The sequence below is a fragment of the Coregonus clupeaformis genome, unplaced genomic scaffold, assembly GCF_020615455.1.
Source record: "Coregonus clupeaformis isolate EN_2021a unplaced genomic scaffold, ASM2061545v1 scaf0301, whole genome shotgun sequence".
NCBI lineage: Eukaryota > Metazoa > Chordata > Actinopteri > Salmoniformes > Salmonidae > Coregonus > Coregonus clupeaformis.
In genome coordinates, this window is record NW_025533756.1 from 282193 (window position 1) to 304216 (window position 22024).

A 22024-nucleotide genomic window follows, 5' to 3' on the forward strand; every position below is an offset into this window, starting at 1 on the left:
TGCAAAAATGTGGTAGGTCACTGTTATGATTTGACTACATTTATTGCTTTCTGTTCAATTGAATACTGTAAATTGTACATCCTGGTTAAGAGGAATGCCAAAGAGGAAGTGATGGAACATTACAAAGACAAATATTATGGTGTGTAGTATGTTTCAGCTTGATTTAAAACACCATTATTTGGCTGTGTTAATAAACAGACATAATATGAAAATTATGTATCTGTGTCCTGTTATTTATCTTTTGGTATGCATTTCAGAAAAAAAAATTGTTAGGATTCAGGTGTAATTGCAAATAGTGATTAATCATGATTAATCCACTGAAAATTCTGATTAATTTGATTAAAAATTTTAATCATTTGACAGCCCTAATAATAATATGTAGGTGTGTAGGTATATATAATAATAGGTAGGTGTGTAGGTATATATAATAATAGGTAGGTGTGTAGGTATATATAATAATAGGTAGGTGTGTAGGTATATATAATAATAGGTAGGTGTGTAGGTATATAATAGGTTGTATACATAATAATAGGTAGGTGTGTAGGTATATATAATAATAGGTAGGTGTGTAGGTATATATAATAATAGGTAGGTGTGTAGGTATATATAATAATAGGTAGGTGTGTAGGTATATATAATAATAGGTAGGTGTGTAGGTATATATAATAATAGGTAGGTGTGTAGGTATATATAATAATAGGTAGGTGTGTAGGTATATATAATAATAGGTAGGTGTGTAGGTATATATAATAATAGGTAGGTGTGTAGGTATATATAATAATAGGTAGGTGTGTGGGTATATATAATAATAGGTAGGTGTGTAGGTATATATAATAATAGGTAGGTGTGTAGGTATATATAATAATAGGTAGGTGTGTAGGTATATATAATAATAGGTAGGTGTGTAGGTATATATAATAATAGGTAGGTGTGTAGGTATATATAATAATAGGTAGGTGTGTAGGTATATATAGTAATATGTAGGTGTGTAGGTATAATAATAGGTAGGTATGTAGGTATATATAATAATATGTAGGTGTGTAGGTATATATAATATAGGTCTCCTGAGTGGCGCAGTGGTCTAAGGCACTGCATCGCAGTGCTAGCTGTGCCACTAGAGATCCTGGTTCGAATCCAGGCTCTGTCGCAACCGGCCGCGACCGGGAGACTCATGGGCGGTGCACAATTGGCCTAGCGTTGTCCAGGGTAGGGGAGGGAATGGCGGCAGGGATGTAGCTCAGTTGATAGAGCATGGCGTTTGGTAACGCCAGGGTTGTGGGGTTCGATTCCCACGGGGACCAGTATGAAAAAATAAATAAATTACAAAAAAATATATATGTATTCACTAACTGTAAGTCGCTCTGGATAAGAGCGTCTGCTAAATGACTAAAATGTAAATGTAAATGTATAATAATAGGTAGGTGTGTAGGTATATATAATAATATGTAGGTGTGTAGGTATATATAATAATAGGTAGGTGTGTAGGTATATATAATAATAGGTAGGTGTGTAGGTATATATAATAATAGGTAGGTGTGTAGGTATATATAATAACAGGTAGGTGAGGTATATATAATAATAGGTAGGTGTGTAGGTATATATAATAATAGGTAGGTGTGTAGGTATATATAATAATAGGTAGGTGTGTAGGTATATATAATAATAGGTAGGTGTGTAGGTATATATAATAATAGGTAGGTGTGTAGGTATATATAATAATAGGTAGGTAGTGTAGGTATATATAATAATAGGTAGGTGTGTAGGTATATATAATAATAGGTAGGTGTGTAGGTATATATAATAATAGGTAGGTGTGTAGGTATATATAATAGGTAGGTGTGTAGGTATATATAATAATAGGTAGGTGTGTAGGTATATATAATAATAGGTAGGTGTGTAGGTATATATAATAATAGGTAGGTGTGTAGATATATATATAATAATAGGTAGGTGTGTAGGTATATATAATAATAGGTAGGTGTGTAGGTATATATAATAATAGGTAGGTGTGTAGGTATATATAATAATAGGTAGGTGTGTAGTTATATATAATAATAGGTAGGTGTGTAGTTATATATAATAATAGGTAGGTGTGTAGGTATATATAATAATAGGTAGGTGTGTAGGTATATATAATAATAGGTAGGTGTGTAGGTATATATAATAATAGGTAGGTGTGTAGGTATATATAATAATAGGTAGGTGTGTAGGTATATATAATACTAGGTGGGTGTGTGTCCTACTCACCACTTGGCTGATGTCATAGCCCCAGGGAAGGAAGAGGACTCCTGTGTTGTATTTCTCCCAGTGAGACAGGATGAATGAGAACAGGACCACCCACAGGATGTAGTACAACGTGGCCACGCCCACACCGCTCGCGCCACGCCCAAATATGGAGTAGACGGTGGCCACGAAGAACACACAGGCCCAGCTGTCCAGGCCGTGGTCAAACAGCTCCCCCAGTGGTGTGGAGGAGTTAGTACGCCTCGCCTGCTTACCATCCACACCGTCTTTATAACAGAGAGAGAGAGAGACAGAGACACACACACCAGTAAAAAAAAACACACACACACACACACACACACACACCCCAGTAACACACACACACACACACCCCAGTAAGAACACACACAGCAGTACTGACCCAGTGTATACGCCAGGAAGTTGAAGAGTCCTGCAGTGACCCAAACACAGCTTGGCACATGTGTGTTTCCTTCAGCTAAGACACAGACACACCCCAAAACACACACAACCAGAAACACACACACACACACACACACACAACCGGAAACACACACACACAAACAGAGAGAAATCAATGACTTAGTAAGGTAGGCTACATATCAGTCCATTGTTGCATCAACTAGTCCTTTCATTAATCATTCCAGGGTCTTTGCGTACACAGTGTTACGTTTCGGGACCCTATTTGATAAAAAATATATATATAATCAGTCTGGTATGAGAACGGTAGCCCCTGTCTGCAAAATCAGGGTGTTTGCAGAAAGCTGAGCATCTTGGCTATTGATCGGTGCCTTCAAATCTTTGGTTTAACTTCCTACCATATATGGGCATACAAATGTATAATGGCAGGCCGAGCCGATGACCTCATTTCAAGATGGTGGGAACAAATCTAGCCTATTGCCAATGTTATCCGATGATGTATGACTTAATGGCAACATCGAATGTCCACCGAGTGACTATATTTTTGCGCATCAAAAACTTGATGTTGTCTGCTTACGTGCTGTAGGCATCCATTACACGGGGGATTGGCTACTATGGCACCTTGATAGTCTTGTAGCCAATGAGAGAAGCTTTCCAGGGATATGCAGTTGACCTGGGTGGTACAGAGCAAGGCCTATAACCTTTTATGCGTAATGCGAACTATTGCTACCGGGCTCAGAGACTTGGAAACGTCCCGTGACCACACCTGACACCACTTACTAAAACATCTGCCCATTTCTAGTTGTTAGGTCTATCAATCCCATTTTTTATTCTGATATTGTTCACATGTTGTGGAAGCCATCTGATGTGTTTCCAGCTCTACTCATCAATAATTCACTTATAGCTTGTCAATGAAAGATGACTTTCAAAATAAAAACACAGTTATTTTGTGTGTGCTTGATCTTGGGTATTCTGAACTATGTAACTCCTATCTATCTTCTGATCATTTCCTCATCATCTCCCAGATGTCTTCTTTCCAAATATACCAAGTTCCTGCATTTTAGAATCATTATTATTATTATTATTAGAATCATGCACATGAATAGCAGTCACTTTTGGGTATGTCTATTTAGGCTGAAATCTACATTTTGCCATTAGTGAGCAGTGAGCTTTTCTTTACACACACTAGAGTTGTCATTGGGCATGAACATCAGAGCCTGGTCCGACCTAAGCCCGCTGAGCTGAGGCCCAAGCCCCAGAATCAAAGAAATTGAATGAGCCCGGCCAGATAAAAAAGCCCTATTTCTAGAAAACAAAATATTGATTTTAACTGTTGAGAACAATTAGGTGGAGGTGGAAGCAGAGTGAGGAGACAATGAAACAGCCCTCGTCTTAGTGAGGAGACAAAGAAACAGCCCTCGTCTTAGTGAGGAGACAAAGAAACAGCCCTCGTCTTAGTGAGCAGACAAGGAAACAGCCCTCGTCTTAGTGAGGAGACAAGGAAACAGCCCTCATCTTAGTGAGGAGAGGAAAAGTCACCTAGTTATGATCAACTGAATGAATCCAGTAGGCAATAGGTTCATGTAGGGCTGTCCCCGACCAAAAAAATATTGGTCTACCGAAAGTCGTCTATTCTTTCGACCAGTCGATTGGTAGAAATGTTAAAACGTCAATTTTTTCATATATAGACAAACTCTGTGTTTTAATTAGGGCTGACCCTATTTAGTCGATTGTTTGGTCGATTGTTTGGTCGATAGGCTGTTGGTCGACAAAGATTTTTTAGTCGAGCACTCTAAAATAAACAAATAAAATATATACAGTACCAGTCAAAAGTTTGGACACACCTACTCATTCAAGGGTTTTCCTTTGTTTTAACTATTTTCTACATTGTAGAATAATAGTGAAGACATCAAAACTATGAAATAACACATATGGAATCATGTAGTAACCAAAAAAGTGTTAAACAAATCAAAATATATTTTATATTTGAGATTCTTCAAAGTAGCAACCCTTTGCCTTGATGACGGTTTTGCACACTCTTGGCATATATATATCAAAAATATATATTTTTTAAATGGCACACGAGACACCCGTCTGATTCACGCCTGTCTCAGCGGACTAATCCATTGGGGAAGCTGCGGGGATGGCTCACGAGACACCTGTCTGATTCACGCCTGTCTCAGCGGACTAATCCATTGGGGAAGCTGCGGGGATGGCTCACGAGACACCTGTCTGATTCACGCCTGTCTCAGCGGACTAATCCATTGGGGAAGCTGCGGGGATGGCTCACGAGACACCTGTCTGATTCACGCCTGTCTCAGCGGACTAATCCATTGGGGAAGCTGCGGGGATGGCTCACGAGACACCTGTCTGATTCACGCCTGTCTCAGTGGACTAATCCATTGGGGAAGCTGCGGGGATGGCTCACGAGACACCTGTCTGATTCACGCCTGTCTCAGTGGACTAATCCATTGGGGAAGCTGCGGGGATGGCTCACGAGACACCCGTCTGATTCACGCCTGTCTCAGTGGACTCAGTAATTGATAGAAGAATTTGGTAATGACTAATTATTACACCCCGAAACTGTGTGAAATGTGTTAGAATCATAAGACTGTAATCTGATAATGTGTGTAGCTTAGTTAGAAGTACAATGAGGCAGTTGTCTTATTTTTGTCTTTAGGCAAGCAGAAGTGCAAAACGATTGAAACCAATAACAGGAGACCGGTTTCAAAAACAGATGTCCCCACACAGGGAAGGGGAGTGAGAGGCTTGCAGAATATTGTGAGAACAGCGATAACTATGTATGGGAATAGAGAAGAAATGCAGCCTGCCCGAGCAAGGAGTAGACTATGATAAGAACATGTGTGTGTGTGTGTGTGTGTGTGTGTGTGTGACCTGATGGTCAGGAGAGCAGAGGATAACCATATGAGCTAAACCCAGGTGTGAGGTTACAAGATGTGTACGGTGGAAAATACAGCCGCCTAAAGCCTAAAGCGGGGTGGGATTTTTCCTCTGACGTATGTGTATAAAAAGATTGTGCGCCCATTTTGGGACAGAGCGCTCTCATGAATAAAGGCTGACCATTGCAGAAAGGGGTCTTTGTTAATTCATTATTTAACTAGAGATTGACAACCTCTGGGAATTATTAAAAGATTTGAGAAGTAGTTGACTTCAACCATTGAGATAACAAAATTCTCGTGACAATTGGTCCTTCGAGCCGGATCTCAAGACCCGTTGTTGTCGTCCCAGGGAACCCCGAAACCGTGCACGGGCGGATCTAGGATCCGTGAGACAAAGACCTGACATCTGAGATTGATGGTTTAATTCAGGCCGGTGGTGACCTGGTTCACGACAGGAACGGTGACGAGATCTAATCAAAATTGAAAATCCCACCCTGCAAGAATAAGGTCAGTAATCTTTATTCATGGATTTGGGGGAATTGAATCTGTAACCTGCAGTAAAAAGTAACAGTTTACATTTGCTGTAGTGAGGTTCCGTCAATAATCCAAAATGGGATCGACATCGCGGTAGCCCGTTTTTAGACGTTTATCTAGAGAAAACCCAATGCGCCAGTATTCTAGATAAATATAAAACGGGGAAAAGGCCGGGTGTAAGATCAAAAACGGAGTGGGGGTCCGAAATTGACTCCAGGTAGTTGAGGCCATTACCAAAAATAAACTAACCTTGTGTTGCGTTCAATCTGGGATTGTCAATAGTACACAGGAAGGAAGTAAACTTCTACGTTTTTAGACATTTATCCAGTATTCTAGATAAATATAAATCGGGGGTGAAACTTCAAGGAGGGAAATAACTATTATCGTGTGAGATAGATACATTAAACAAGTCAAAAGTTATATAATCAACTGTACATTAGCCGTAACTCTATCAGTTTCAGTGAAAACTGAAGCCTTACAAATTCCGGGTTACCGATAGTGTTAACTAATAATCATATAAGGTTGTATACGTGTGAGACCTAATGATCCATCGAAAGTCGCGATAATTAATTGTTTCAAGGAAGGGACTGAAATAGGTCGCATGAGAAAGAAGGTTACTACAATTGAGTATTTTAAGAGAGGTATGGAATCGAGGGGCGTCTGGACGCAGACCAACTCGAATCCATGGTAAAACAGATGCACACGGTGTGTAAAGGCAGAGCAGAGAGAGAGCGAGTGGAAGGGCTAGATACGGCCAGGGTGTGGCTCTCTGAGGCTCGAAAGAGAGAAGAGGGAGAAAGACAGAAAAGGGAAGTTAAAGAGAAAGAAGTGGAAAGTAAGAAAGAGAAGGCTAAGACAGAACCCAGTAGAGCGGTCCAGATCCAGACAGAACCCACAGCTCCCCCAGTAGAGCGGTCCAGATCCAGACAGAACCCACAGCTCCCCCTGTAGAGCGGTCCAGATCCAGACAGAACCCACAGCTCCCCCAGTAGAGCGGTCCAGATCCAGACAGAACCCACAGCTCCCCCTGTAGAGCGGTCCAGATCCAGACAGAACCCACAGCTCCCCCTGTAGAGCGGTCCAGATCCAGACAGAACCCACAGCTCCCCCTGTAGAGCGGTCCAGATCCAGACAGAACCCACAGCTCCCCCAGTAGAGCGGTCCAGATCCAGAATATATCCCTCCTTGGTAGATCAGGCCTGGAGGGAGAATCCAGAAGATGAAGTGGTTGTGGTGGGGGGGAAGGGTGCCACCGCAGGCTGCTGCCGTGGAGCCTCCACCCCCTTACCAGAACCAAGGGGAAGCTAGGAGAGAGAGGAGATAGGGGTAGAAACCCAGGAAAGAGGGAGGGCTAGACGGAGAGTATCGAGATAAACTTAATCAACTATGTAACAATCTCAGAGATTACTACCATAGACATGCAGATTTTTCTCAAATCCATGAGTGCAAACAGGTAGCAGATGGGCTGTATCATCAACAATTAAAAAGATCCTGATTGGTTGGGGCACAGCAACACTGATTGAGGTTAAAAGGTATGCCGTTCACCAACAGCAGAACGGGAGAGAGAAGAGGAGTAAGAGAGGCCTGAAGGGAGTTGAGTATCTCATGCCAACTCTCGGGAAGACAGGAGGCCAGAACAAAGGGCCAGTGTCCTGGAAATCACAGTCTGTTTTTTTTGTCAGTTCTGCTGGGAGTATATTTGATGAAGGGGATTTGTGTTGAATGAGAGGGTAGAGATTTCATAAAATAATAATTGGAATAATAATTATATATTAACTTGCTCACCCAAACGTAGACATACATCATGGGTGAGACATAATTAATATGGGTTTTCTGAATAAACTGACCATAAGTAATGAGGTTAAAGACGTAAGTTATAATATTGAACAAAGCCAATTTAGGGTTTCCATTAAGGAACGTCATTTGGTATCAGATGGAAAGACGACAGACCATTGTGATAGTAGTGGGATTTATTTGTCATTTTAATCACATAGAGTGAATAAATCTGGCTTTATGAGTGTAAATGATCTGCTGGTATGTATTGCTGGAAGGGATACTACAGAGTGTCTGGTTTGGGGATGTATAAGGGACGGTTTGGGGATGTATAAGGGAAGGTTTGGGGATGTATAAGGGAAGGTTTGGGGATGTATAAGGGAAGGTTTGGGGATGTATAAGGGACGGTTTGGGGACGTATAGGGACCCGGTTTGGGAGACGTATGAGGAAGGCTTTGGGGATGTATAAGGGAAGGGTTTGGGGACGTATAAGGGCGGAGTATATTGGGGATGTAAGGAGAAGGTTGAGACGTATATGGGCATGATTTGGGGATTTATAAATATGAAGCTTGTGGGGGGATGTATAGGGGAAGGGTTTGGGGATGTATAAGGGAAGGTTTGGGGGATGTATAAGGGACATAGTTTGAGATTATATAAGGGAAGGTTTGGGGATGTATAAGGGAACTAGTTTGGGGATGTATAAGGGAGTTTGGGGATGATATGGAAAGGTTTGGGGATGTATAAAGGGAAGGTTTGGGGATGTATAAGGACGCGTTTGAGGATGTATAAAGGGACGCAGTTTGGGGATGTATAAGGACGGTTTGAAACGCTTATGCTAGTAGTCATTTATTTTAATTTTTCTTTCGTTGCCTAAGGGTTTGCTAGATAAAACGATTGAGAATGGTGGCGTAATGTCTATAAATAAATTGGATATTGATAATATGGATATGAATTCAATATATGATGGTAAAATACAGCAAGTGTTCGGTGTTACTTGTAGCCTACTTAGAAAGGACAGTTGCCTAGATCTGCTGTATTCTAAACAATGACGGATTGGGGGTTTCATGGAGGTGGATATAATTTCAGTTGATAACAGAGGTAATAGGATGTAGTTTACGACGCCTAGAGAAGCGAATGTCTTATATTCATGGGAAGGGAAGTGAGAGAACTCAGAGAATAATAGCATTATTAAACAAACACTAAGAATAATGAAGCAGTGTTGGAAGGAAGCAGAGTATGTAAGATAACATCGACTGACTGGTCTGGTGGATAGTATAACATAGTAGTTTAAGTTGCATCTCTGGGAATAGATGTTTTGTTTGTTTTGACTATAACTTAAAAATAATTGGTTATCTGTTAAAGTAATGTTAGAGGGAAAGACAGCGGTAGAGGATAGAGATTGTACAGGGTTTCCTGCGTAAAAAAAAAAAGTAATAGAAATTGGGTGATAAGAAATGTTGAATTGCATTGTTTAAGCAAGAATGGTATTAAATTCATGCTTTCTAGTTATGTGTATACAAGTTGTATTCATTTTTAGTGGTGTGGATAGAATTGACTAATGCCAGGATTTAGTAAACGAAGCAGAGGGTAATGTGAAGCGGATGTCTGAATAGTTTGTTTATACAACAGTGAGTTCTGCAGACAGTTCGCGTTGACCAATGGGAGATCGTTTTTACCATTAGGCTGATGGCGTAGTAAACATTTTCAGAAGGTTCTGGATTTATTAAACAATAAGTTTATATTTTAATAAATTAATGCAACAGGTTTAAAACAGTAGATTCAGGAGTCTATGGCTTGGGGGTAGAAGCTGTTCAGGAGTCTTATGGCTTGGGGGTAGAAGCTGTTCAGGAGTCTTATGGCTTGGGGGTAGAAGCTGTTCAGGAGTCTTATGGCCTGGGGGGTAGAAGCTGTTCAGGAGTCTTATGGCTTGGGGGGTAGAAGCTGTTCAGGAGTCTTATGGCTTGGGGGTAGAAGCTGTTCAGGAGCCTTATGGCTTGGGGGTAGAAGCTGTTCAGGAGCCTTATGGCTTGGGGGTAGAAGCTGTTCAGGAGTCTTATGGCTTGGGGGTAGAAGCTGTTCAGGAGTCTTATGGCCTGGGGGTAGAAGCTGTTCAGGAGTCTTATGGCCTGGGGGTAGAAGCTGTTCAGGAGTCTTATGGCTTGGGGGTAGAAGCTGTTCAGGAGTCTTATGGCTTGGGGGTAGAAGCTGTTCAGGAGTCTTATGGCTTGGGGGTAGAAGCTGTTCAGGAGTCTTATGGCTTGGGGGTAGAAGCTGTTCAGGAGCCTTATGGCTTGGGGGTAGAAGCTGTTCAGGAGTCTTATGGCTTGGGGGTAGAAGCTGTTCAGGAGTCTTATGGCTTGGGGGTAGAAGCTGTTCAGGAGTCTTATGGCTTGGGGGTAGAAGCTGTTCAGGAGTCTTATGGCTTGGGGGTAGAAGCTGTTCAGGAGCCTTATGGCTTGGGGGGTAGAAGCTGTTCAGGAGCCTTATGGCTTGGGGGTAGAAGCTGTTCAGAGTCTTATGGCTTGGGGGTAGAAGCTGTTCAGGAGTCTTATGGCTTGGGGGTAGAAGCTGTTCAGGAGTCTTATGGCTTGGGGGTTAGAAGCTGTTCAGGAGTCTTATGGCTTGGGGGTAGAAGCTGTTCAGGAGTCTTATGGCTTGGGGGTAGAAGCTGTTCAGGAGTCTTATGGCTTGGGGGTTAGAAGCTGTTCAGGAGTCTTATGGCTTGGGGGTAGAAGCTGTTCAGGAGTCTTATGGCTTGGGGTAGAAGGCTGTTCAGGAGTCTTATGGCTTGGGGGTAGAAGCTGTTCAGGAGTCTTATGGCTTGGGGGTAGAAGCTGTTCAGGAGCCTTATGGCTTGGGGGTAGAAGCTGTTCAGGAGTCTTATGGCTTGGGGGTAGAAGCTGTTCAGAGTCTTATGGCTTGGGGGTAGAAGCTGTTCAGGAGCCTTATGGCTTGGGGGTAGAAGCTGTTCAGGAGCCTTATGGCTTGGGGGTAGAAGCTGTTCAGGAGCTCTTATGGCTTGGGGGTAGAAGCTGTTCAGGAGTCTTATGGCTTGGGGGTAGAAGCTGTTCAGGAGTCTTATGGCTTGGGGGTAGAAGCTGTTCAGGAGTCTTATGGCTTGGGGGTAGAAGCTGTTCAGGAGTCTTATGGCTTGGGGGTAGAAGCTGTTCAGGAGTCTTATGGCTTGGGGGTAGAAGCTGTTCAGGAGTCTTATGGCTTGGGGGTAGAAGCTGTTCAGGAGTCTTATGGCTTGGGGGTAGAAGCTGTTCAGGAGTCTTATGGCTTGGGGGTAGAAGCTGTTCAGGAGCCTTATGGCTTGGGGGTAGAAGCTGTTCAGGAGTCTTATGGCTTGGGGGTAGAAGCTGTTCAGAGTCTTATGGCTTGGGGGTAGAAGCTGTTCAGGAGTCTTATGGCTTGGGGGTAGAAGCTGTTCAGGAGTCTTATGGCTTGGGGGTAGAAGCTGTTCAGGAGTCTTATGGCTTGGGGGTAGAAGCTGTTCAGGAGTCTTATGGCTTGGGGTAGAAGCTGTTCAGGAGTCTTATGGCTTGGGGGTAGAAGCTGTTCAGAGTCTTATGGCTTGGGGTAGAAGCTGTTCAGGAGCCCTATGGCTTGGGGGTAGAAGCTGTTCAGGAGTCTTATGGCTTGGGGGTAGAAGCTGTTCAGGAGTCTTATGGCTTGGGGGTAGAAGCTGTTCAGGAGCCTTATGGCTTGGGGGTAGAAGCTGTTCAGGAGTCTTATGGCTTGGGGGTAGAAGCTGTTCAGGAGTCTTATGGCTTGGGGGTAGAAGCTGTTCAGGAGCCTTATGGCTTGGGGGTAGAAGCTGTTCAGGAGTCTTATGGCTGGGGGGTAGAAGCTGTTCAGGAGTCTTATGGCTTGGGGGTAGAAGCTGTTCAGGAGTCTTATGGCTTGGGGGTAGAAGCTGTTCAGGAGTCTTATGGCTTGGGGGTAGAAGCTGTTCAGGAGTCTTATGGCTTGGGGGGTAGAAGCTGTTCAGGAGTCTTATGGCTTGGGGGTAGAAGCTGTTCAGGAGTCTTATGGCTTGGGGGTAGAAGCTGTTCAGGAGTCTTATGGCTTGGGGGTTAGAAGCTGTTCAGAGTCTTATGGCTTGGGGGTAGAAGCTGTTCAGGAGTCTTATGGCTTGGGGGTAGAAGCTGTTCAGGAGTCTTATGGCTTGGGGGTAGAAGCTGTTCAGGAGTCTTATGGCTTGGGGGTAGAAGCTGTTCAGGAGTCTTATGGCTTGGGGGTAGAAGCTGTTCAGGAGTCTTATGGCCTGGGGGTAGAAGCTGTTCAGGAGTCTTATGGCTTGGGGGTAGAAGCTGTTCAGGAGTCTTATGGCTTGGGGGTAGAAGCTGTTCAGGAGTCTTATGGCTTGGGGGTAGAAGCTGTTCAGAGTCTTATGGCTTGGGGTAGAAGCTGTTCAGGAGTCTTATGGCTTGGGGGTAGAAGCTGTTCAGGAGTCTTATGGCCTGGGGGTAGAAGCTGTTCAGGAGTCTTATGGCTTGGGGGTAGAAGCTGTTCAGGAGTCTTATGGCTTGGGGGTAGAAGCTGTTCAGGAGTCTTATGGCTTGGGGGTAGAAGCTGTTCAGGAGTCTTATGGCTTGGGGGTAGAAGCTGTTCAGGAGTCTTATGGCTTGGGGGTAGAAGCTGTTCAGGAGTCTTATGGCTTGGGGGTAGAAGCTGTTCAGGAGTCTTATGGCTTGGGGGTAGAAGCTGTTCAGGAGTCTTATGGCTTGGGGGTAGAAGCTGTTCAGGAGTCTTATGGCTTGGGGGTAGAAGCTGTTCAGGAGTCTTATGGCTTGGGGGTAGAAGCTGTTCAGGAGTCTTATGGCTTGGGGGTAGAAGCTGTTCAGGAGTCTTATGGCTTGGGGGTAGAAGCTGTTCAGGAGTCTTATGGCTTGGGGGTAGAAGCTGTTCAGGAGTCTTATGGCCTGGGGGTAGAAGCTGTTCAGGAGTCTTATGGCTTGGGGGTAGAAGCTGTTCAGGAGTCTTATGGCCTGGGGTAGAAGCTGTTCAGGAGTCTTATGGCTTGGGGGTAGAAGCTGTTCAGGAGTCTTATGGCTTGGGGGTAGAAGCTGTTCAGGAGTCTTATGGCTTGGGGGTAGAAGCTGTTCAGGAGTCTTATGGCCTGGGGGTAGAAGCTGTTCAGGAGTCTTATGGCTTGGGGGTAGAAGCTGTTCAGGAGTCTTATGGCTTGGGGGTAGAAGCTGTTCAGGAGTCTTATGGCTTGGGGCGGTGGGGTAGAAGCTGTTCAGGAGTCTTATGGCTTGGGGGTAGAAGCTGTTCAGGAGTCTTATGGCTTGGGGGTAGAAGCTGTTCAGAGTCTTATGGCTTGGGGGTAGAAGCTGTTCAGGAGTCTTATGGCTTGGGGGTAGAAGCTGTTCAGGAGTCTTATGGCTTGGGGGTAGAAGCTGTTCAGGAGTCTTATGGCTTGGGGGTAGAAGCTGTTCAGGAGTCTTATGGCTTGGGGGTAGAAGCTGTTCAGGAGTCTTATGGCTTGGGGGTAGAAGCTGTTCAGGAGTCTTATGGCTTGGGGGTAGAAGCTGTTCAGGAGTCTTATGGCTTGGGGGTAGAAGCTGTTCAGGAGTCTTATGGCTTTGGGGGTAGAAGCTGTTCAGGAGTCTTATGGCTTGGGGGTGGAAGCTGTTCCAGGAGTCTTATGGCTTGGGGTAGAAGCTGTTCAGGAGTCTTATGGCTTGGGGGTAGAAGCTGTTCAGGAGTCTTATGGCTTGGGGGTAGAAGCTGTTCAGGAGTCTAATGGCTTGGGGGTAGAAGCTGTTCAGGAGTCTTACGGCTTGGGGGTAGAAGCTGTTAAGAAGTCTTTTGGACCTAGACTTGGTGCTCCGGTACCGCTTGCCGTGCGGTAGCAGAGAGAACAGTCTATGACTAGGGTGGCATTTTTATGAATGTTTTATTGGATTTTGCATTGCATTATGTATTGTATTATGTAGTGAATATTGTATTATGTATTGTATTATGTAGTGTTTATGTAGTGTATTATCTAGTGTGTATTGTATTATGTAGTGTATTATGTAGTGTATTATCTAGTGTATTATGTAGTGTATTATGTATTATATTATGTAGTCTATTATTTAGTGTATTATGTAGTGTATTATGCAGTGTATATTGTATTATTTTATGTAGTATATTATGTATTGTATTATGTCATGTGTATTGTATTATATTATATAGTGTATTAAGTAGTGTATTATTTAGTGTGTAGTCTATTATGTGGTGTATTATGTAGTACATTATGTATTGTATTATGTAGTGTATTATGTAGTGTGTATTGTATTATGTAGTGTATTATCTCGTGTATTATGTAGTGTATTATCTAGTGTATTAAGTAGTGTATTATGTATTATGTATTTGATTCTGTAGTGTGTATTGTATTATGTAGTGTATTATGTAGTGTGTATTGTATTATCTCGTGTATTATCTCGTGTATTATGTTGTGTATTAAGTAGTGTGTATTGTATTATGTAGTGTATTATCTAGTGTATTAAGTAGTTTATTATGTATTATGTATTTGATTCTGTAGTGTGTATTGTATTATATTGTGTAGTGTATTACGTAGTGTATTGTAGTGTAGTGCGTGTTGTATTGTATTGTATTATGTAGTGTATTACGTAGTGTATTGTATTGTATTATGTATGTGGTACGTGGTTGGGATACGACTGTGATCTGTGGTTGTCTCACCGGTCTACCTGTAGGCCTCTCTGGGAGCGTCTGCTGAATGGCTGAATTGTAATGTAAATGTGCTATTTATGTATATTTATGTATATTATGTATTTTTTGTTGTTTCCTGTTTGGACCCCAGGAAGAGAAGCATCCGTAGCAGCTACACAGAACAAAAATATAAACGCAAAATGTTAAGTTTTGGTCCCATGTTTCAAATCAAATCAAATTTTATTTGCCACATGCGCCGAATACAACAGGTGTAGACATTAGTGAAATGCTTACTTACAAGCCCTTACCCAACAATGCAAAGTAAAACAAATTTTAAAAAAGTGTTAAGCAAAAAAAATAAAAGCAAATAACTAAAGAGCAGCAGTAAAATAAAATAACAGTAGGGAGGCTATATACAGGGGGGTACCGGTACAGAGTCAATGTGTAATAACAGTAGGGAGGCTATATACAGGGGGTACCGGTACAGAGTCAATGTGTAATAACAGTAGAGAGGCTATATACAGGGGGGTACCGGTACAGAGTCAATGGGAAATAACAGTAGAGAGGCTATATACAGGGGGGTACTGCACAGAGTCAATGGGAAATAACAGTAGGGAGGCTATATACAGGGGGTACCGGTACAGAGTCAATGGGAAATAACAGTAGGAGGCTATATACAGGGGGTACCGGTACAGAGTCAATGTGTAATAACAGTAGGGAGGCTATATACAGGGGGTACCGGTACAGAGTCAATGTGAAATAACAGTAGGGAGGCTATATACAGGGGGTACCGGTACAGAGTCAATGTGTAATAACAGTAGCGAGGCTATATACAGGGGGGTACCAGTACAGAGTCAATGTGAAATAACAGTAGAGAGGCTATATACAGGGGGTACCGGTGCAGAGTCAATGTGCGGGGGCACCGGCTAGTTTCATGAGCTGAAATTTGTTTACATCCATGTTAGTAAGAATTTCTCCTTAGCCAATATAATCCATCCACCTGACAGGTGTGGTATATCAAGAAGCTGATTAAACAGCATGATCATTACACAGGTGCACCTTGTGCTGGGGACTATAAAAGGCCACTCTAAAATGTGCAGTTTTGTCACAACACAATGCCACAGATGTCTCATATTTTGAGGGAGTGTGCAATTGGCATGCTGACTGCAGGAATGTCCACCAGAGCTGTTGCCAGATAATTTAATGTTCATTTCTCTACCATAAGCCGCCTCAAAAGTCATTTTAGACAATTTGGCAGTACGACCAACCAGCCTCAAACCGCAGACCACGTATAACACCAGCCCAGGACCTCCACATCCCGCTTCTTGACCAGCGGAATTGTCTGTGACCATACACCCGGATAGCTGATGAAACTGTTGGTTTGCACAACTGAAGAATTTCTGTCAGAAACCGTCTCAGGGAAGCTCATCTGCGTGCTCGTCGTCCTCACCAGGTTCTTTGACCTGACTGCGGTTCGACGTCAGTAACCAACTTCAGTGGGCAAATGCTCACCTTCGATGGCCACTGGCACGCTGGAGAAGTGTGCTCTTCACAGATTAATCCCGGTGTCAACTGTACCGGGCAGATGGCAGACAGCGTGTATGGCATCGTGTGGGCGAGCGGTTTGCTGACGTCAACGTTGTGAACAGAGTGCCCCATGGTGGCGGTGGGGTTATGGTATGAGCAGGCATAAGGTATGGGCAGTTGGTAGCTCAATTGGTAGAGCATGGCGCTTGTAACGGCAGGGTAGTGGGTTCGATCCCCGGGACCACCCATACGTAAAAATGTATGCACACATGACTGTAAGTGGCATATTATTATTATATTATTATAAGCTACGGACAACAAACACAATTTTATTGATGCACAGAGATACTGTGACGAGATCCATCCGCTGCCATCACCTCATGTTTCAGCATGATAATGCACGGCCCATTGTCACAAAGATCTGTTCACGATTCCTGGAAGCTGAAAATATCCCAGTTCTTCTATGGCCTGCATACTCACCAGACGTCACCCATTGAGCATGTTTGGGATGCTCTCGATCAACGTGTACGACAGCGTGTTCCAGTTGCCACCAATTTCCAGCAGCTTCGCACAGCCATTGAGAGGAGTGAGACAACATTCCACTCCACAATCAACAGCCTGATCAACTCTATGTGAAGGAGAGGTGATAGTACTGGCGCCGACAAACATGGCGGCCTCGCGACTAGCTCTTAGGAAACTTTGTAGTACTTTGCTTTTTTATGTATTATTTTTTACATTATTAGCTCAGAAAGTGTTTTGTATCATTACATACAGCCGGGAAAAACTATTGGATATCAGAGCGGCTGTAACTCACCAGCATTACGACCAGGAATACGACTTTCCTGAAACAGATCCTTTGTTTGCTCTCCCCAGGGAAATTGAACTGATTCCAGCGGCTGACCCAAAACATTGCCGGCGGAGGAGAGGCACTCGGAGTGGCCTGCTGGTTCGACTTAGGAGGCGCGCACACCACCCACCGCTTCCAACTATACTACTCGCTAATGTTCAGTCTTTGGATAACAAGGTCGACGAGCTCAGGGCAAGGATTTCTTTCCAGAGAGACATCAGGGCCTATTTTACGGAAACATGGCTCTCTGGGGATATTCTGTCGAAATCGGTCCAGCCAAATGGGTTCTCAGTTCATCGCGCAGACAGAAATAAATATCTCTCCGGGAAGCAGAAGTGCGGAGGTGTGTGTTTCATGATTAACGACTCATGGTGTAAATGTAGTAACATACAGGAACTCAAGTCCCTTTGTTCACCCGACCTAGAATACCTCACAATCAAATGCCAACCGTATTATTTTCTTCTGTTATAGTCCCGGCCGTGTATATCCCCCTCAAGCCGATACCACGACGGCCCTCAAAGAACTACACTGGACTTTCTGCAAACTGGAAACCACATATCCTGAGGCTGCATTTATTGTAGCTGGGGATTTTAACAAAGCAAATTTTGAGGACTAGGCTGCCGAAGTCCTAGCAACATATCGACTGTTGTACTCTGGCTGCTAAAATACTCGACCATTGCTATTCGAACTTCCGGGATGGTTATAAGGCCCTCCCCCGCCCTCCTTTCGGCAAATCTGACCACGCCTCCATTTTGCTCATCCTTTCCTATAGGCAGAAACTCAAAACAGGAAGTACCCGTGCTAAGGACTATACAACGCTGGTCTGACCAATCGGAATCCACGCTCCAAGATTGTTTTGATCACGCGGACTGGGATGGGTAGCTTGCGAAAATAATTTAGACGAATACACTGAAACGGTGACTGAGTTTATCAGGAAGTGTATAGGTGATGTTGTGCCCACTCTGACTATTTAATCCTACCCTAACCAGAAACCGTGGATAGATGGCAGCATACGCGCAAAACTGAAAGCGCGAACCACCACATTTAACCATGGCAAGGTGACTGGGAATATGGCAGAATACAAACAGTGTAGCTACTCACTCCGCAAGACAATTAAACTGGCAAAACATCAGTATAGAGACAAAGTGGAGTAGCAATTCAACGGCTCAGACACGAGACGTATGTGGAAGGGTCTACAGACAATCACGGACTACAAAAGGAAAACCAGCCACGTCGCCGACACCGACGTCTCGCTTCCAGACAAGCTAAACACCTTCTTCGCCAGCTTTGAGGCTAACACAGTGCCACCGACGCAGCCCACTACCAAAGACTGTGGCCTCTCCTTCTCCGTGGCCGATGTGAATGAGACATTTAAGCATGTTAACCCCCGCAAGGCTGCCGGCCCAGACGGCATCCCTAGCCGCGTCCTCAGAGCATGCGCAGACCAGCTGGCTGGTGTGTTTTACGGACATATTCAATCTCTCCCTTTCCCAGTCTGCTGTCCCCACATGCTTCAAGATGGCCACCATTGTTCCTGTACCCAAGAAAGCAAAGGGTAACTGAACTAAATGACTATCGCCCCGTAGCACTCACCTCTGTCATCGTGAAGTGATTTGAGAGACTAGTCAAGGATCATATCACCTCTATCTTACCTGTCACCCGAGACCCACTTCAATTTGCTTACCGCCCCAAAAGATCCACAGACGATGCGATCGTCATCACACTGCACACTGCCCTATCCCATCTGGACAACAGGAATACCTATGTAAGAATGCAGTTCATTGACTACAGCTCAGCATTCAACACCATAGTACCCTCCAAGCTCATCATTAAGTTCGAGGCCCTGGGTCCGAACCCCGCCCTGTGCAACTGGGTCCTGGACTTCCTGACGGGCCGCCCCCAGGTGGTGAGGGTAGGAAACAACATCTCCACTTTGTTGATCCTCAACACTGGGGCCCCACAAGGGTGCGTGCTCAGACCCCTCCTGTACTCCCTGTTCACCCATGACTGCTAGCCATGCACGCCTCCAACTCAATCATCAAGTTTGCAGATGACACAACAGTAGTAGGCTTGATTACCAACAATGACGAGACCGCCTACAGGGAGGAGGTGAGGGTTCTGGGAGTGTGGTGCCAGGAAAATAACCTCTCACTCAACGTCAACAAAACAAAGGAGATGATTGTGGACTTCAGGAAACAGCAGAGGGTGCACCCCCCTATCCACATCGACGGGACCGCAGTGGAGAAGGTGGAAAGCTTCAAGTTCCTTGGCGTACACATCACTGACAAACTGAAATGGTCCACACACGCAAACAGTGTGGTGAAGAAGGCGCAACAGAGCCTCTTCAACCTCAGGAGGCTGAAAAAATGTGGCTTGGTCGCTAAGACCCTCAAACTTTTACAGATGCACAATTGAGAGCATCCTGTAGGGCTGTATCACCGCCTGATACGGCAAACGTATCGGTCTGCCGAACGCATTACCGGGGGCAAACTACCCGCCCTCCAAGACACCTACAGCACCAGATGTCACAGGAAGGCCAAAAAGATCATAAAATCACATTTTATTTGCCACATGCACCGAAAACAACAGGTGTAAAGATTACTGTGAAATGCTTACTTACAGCCCTTAACCAACAATGCATTTATTTTTTAATACAAAAGTAAAATAAAACAACAAAAAAGTGTTGAGGAAAAAAAAAGCAGAAGTAAAATAAAATAACAGTAGGGAGGCTATATACAGGGGGGTACCAGTGCAGAGTCAATGTGCGAGGGCACCGGCTAGTTGAGGTAATATGTACATGTGGGTAGAGTTAAAAGTGACTATGCATAAATAATTAACAGAGTAGCAGCAGCGTAAAAAGATGGGGTGGGGGTGCAAATAGTCCGGGTAGCCATGATTAGCTGTTCAGGAGTCTTAAGGCTTGGGGGTAGAAGCTGTTGAGAAGCCTTTTGGACCTAGACTTGGCGCTCCGGTACCGCTTGCCGTGCGGTAGCAGAGAGAACAGTCTATGACTAGGGTGGCTGGAGTCTTTGACAATTTTGAGGGCCTTCCTCTGACACCGCCTGGTATAGAGGTCCTGGATGGCAGGAAGCTTGGCCCCAGTGATGTACTGGGCCGTACGCACTACCCTCTGTAGGATCTGAGGACCCATGCCAAATCTTTTCAGTCTCCTGAGGGGGAATAGGCTTTGTCATGCTCTCTTCACAACTGTCTTGGTGTGTTTGGACCATGATAGTTCATTGGTGATGTGGACACCAAGGAACTTGAAGCTCTCAACCTGTTCCACTACAGCCCCGTCGATGAGAATGGGGGCGTGCTCAGTCCTCTTTTTTTTTACCTGTAGCCCACAATCATCTCCTTTGTCTTGGTCTAGTTGAGGGAGAGGTTGTTATCCTGGCACCACACGGCCAGGTCTCTGACCTCCTCCCTACAGGCTGTCTCATCGTTGTCGGTGATGAGGCCTACCACTGTTGTGTCTTCGGCAAACTTAATGATGGTGTTGGAGTCGTGCCTGGCCATGCAGTCATGGGTGAACAGGGAGTACAGGAGGGGACTGAGCACGCACCCCTGAGGGGCCCCCGTGTTGAGGATCAGCGTGGCAGGTGTGTTGTTACCTACCCTTACCACCTGGGGCGGACCATCAGGAAGTCCAGGATCCAGGATCCAGTTGCAGAGGAAGGTGTTTAGTCCCAGGATCCTTAGCCTAGTGATGAGCTTTGAGGGCACTATGGTGGTGTTGAACGCTGAGCTGTAGTCAATGAATAGCATTCTCACGTACAGTGAGGGAAAAAAGTATTTGATCCCCTGCTGATTTTGTATGTTTGCCCACTGACAAAGACATGATCAATCTATAATTTTAATGGTAGGTTTATTTGAACAGTGAGAGAAAAACGCATGTCAAAAATGTTATAAATTGATTTGCATTTTAATGAGGGAAATAAGCATTTGACCCCCTCTCAATCAGAAAGATTTCTGGCTTCCAGGTGTCTTTTATACAGGTAACAAGCTGAGATTAGAAGCACACTCTTAAAAGGGAGTGCTCCTAATCTCAGTTTGTTACCTGTATAAAAGACACCTGTCCACAGAAGCAATCAATCAATCAGATTCCAAACTCTCCACCATGGCCTAGACCAAAGAACTCTCCAAGGATGTCAGGGACAAGATTGTAGACCTACACAAGGCTGGAATGGGCTACAAGACCATCGCCAAGCAGCTTGGTGAGAAGGTGACAACAGTTGGTGTGATTATTCGCAAATGGAAGAAACACAAAATAACTGTCAATCTCTCTCAGCCTGGGGATCCATGCAAGATCTCACCTCGTGGAGTTGCAAAGATCTCAACTCGTGGAGTTGCAATGATCATGAGAACGGTGAGGAATCAGCCCAGAACTACACGGGAGGATCTTTTCAATGATCTCAAGGCAGCTGGGACAATAGTCACCAAGAAAACAATTGGTAACACACTACGTCGTGAAGGACTGAAATCCTGCAGCGCCCGCAAGGTCCCCCTGCTTAAGAAAGCACATATACAGGGCCGTCTGAAGTTTGCCAATGAACATCTGAATGATTCAGAGGAGAACTTGGTGAAAGTGTTGTGGTCAGATGAGACCAAAATCGAGCTCTTAGGCGTCAACTCAACTCGCCGTATTTGGAGGAGGAGGAATGCTGCCTATGACCCCAAGAACACCATCCCCACCGTCAAACATGGAGGTGGAAACATTATGCTTTGGGGTTGTTTGTCTGCTGAGGAGACAGGACAACTTCACCGCATCAAAGGGACGATGGACGGGGCCATGTACCGTCAAATCTTGGGTGAGAACCTCCTTCCCTCAGCCAGGGCATTGAAAATGGGTCGTGGATGGGTATTCCAGCATGACAATGACCCAAAACCTACCATTAAAATTATAGATTGATCATTTCTTTGTCAGTGGGCAAACGTACAAAATCAGCAGGGGATCAAATACTTTTTTCCCGAAGCGGTCAAGCCGGAGCGCCAAGCGCTACAGAGGTGATGGTGGTGTTTCTAGTGTTACACCTGTTTGTTCTACCCCAGCAGCTGATCCGTAAGGCGCTACAGAGGGTAGTGCGTATGGTCCAGTACATGAAACCAAAATATA

The 22024-nt window shown here is 44.5% G+C and overlaps 1 pseudogene; it reads right to left on the bottom strand.

Annotated features, from left to right (window-relative positions):
• The window catches only part of LOC121563058, a 65502-nt pseudogene that overhangs the window by 22132 nt on the left and 21346 nt on the right, over positions 1–22024 (bottom strand).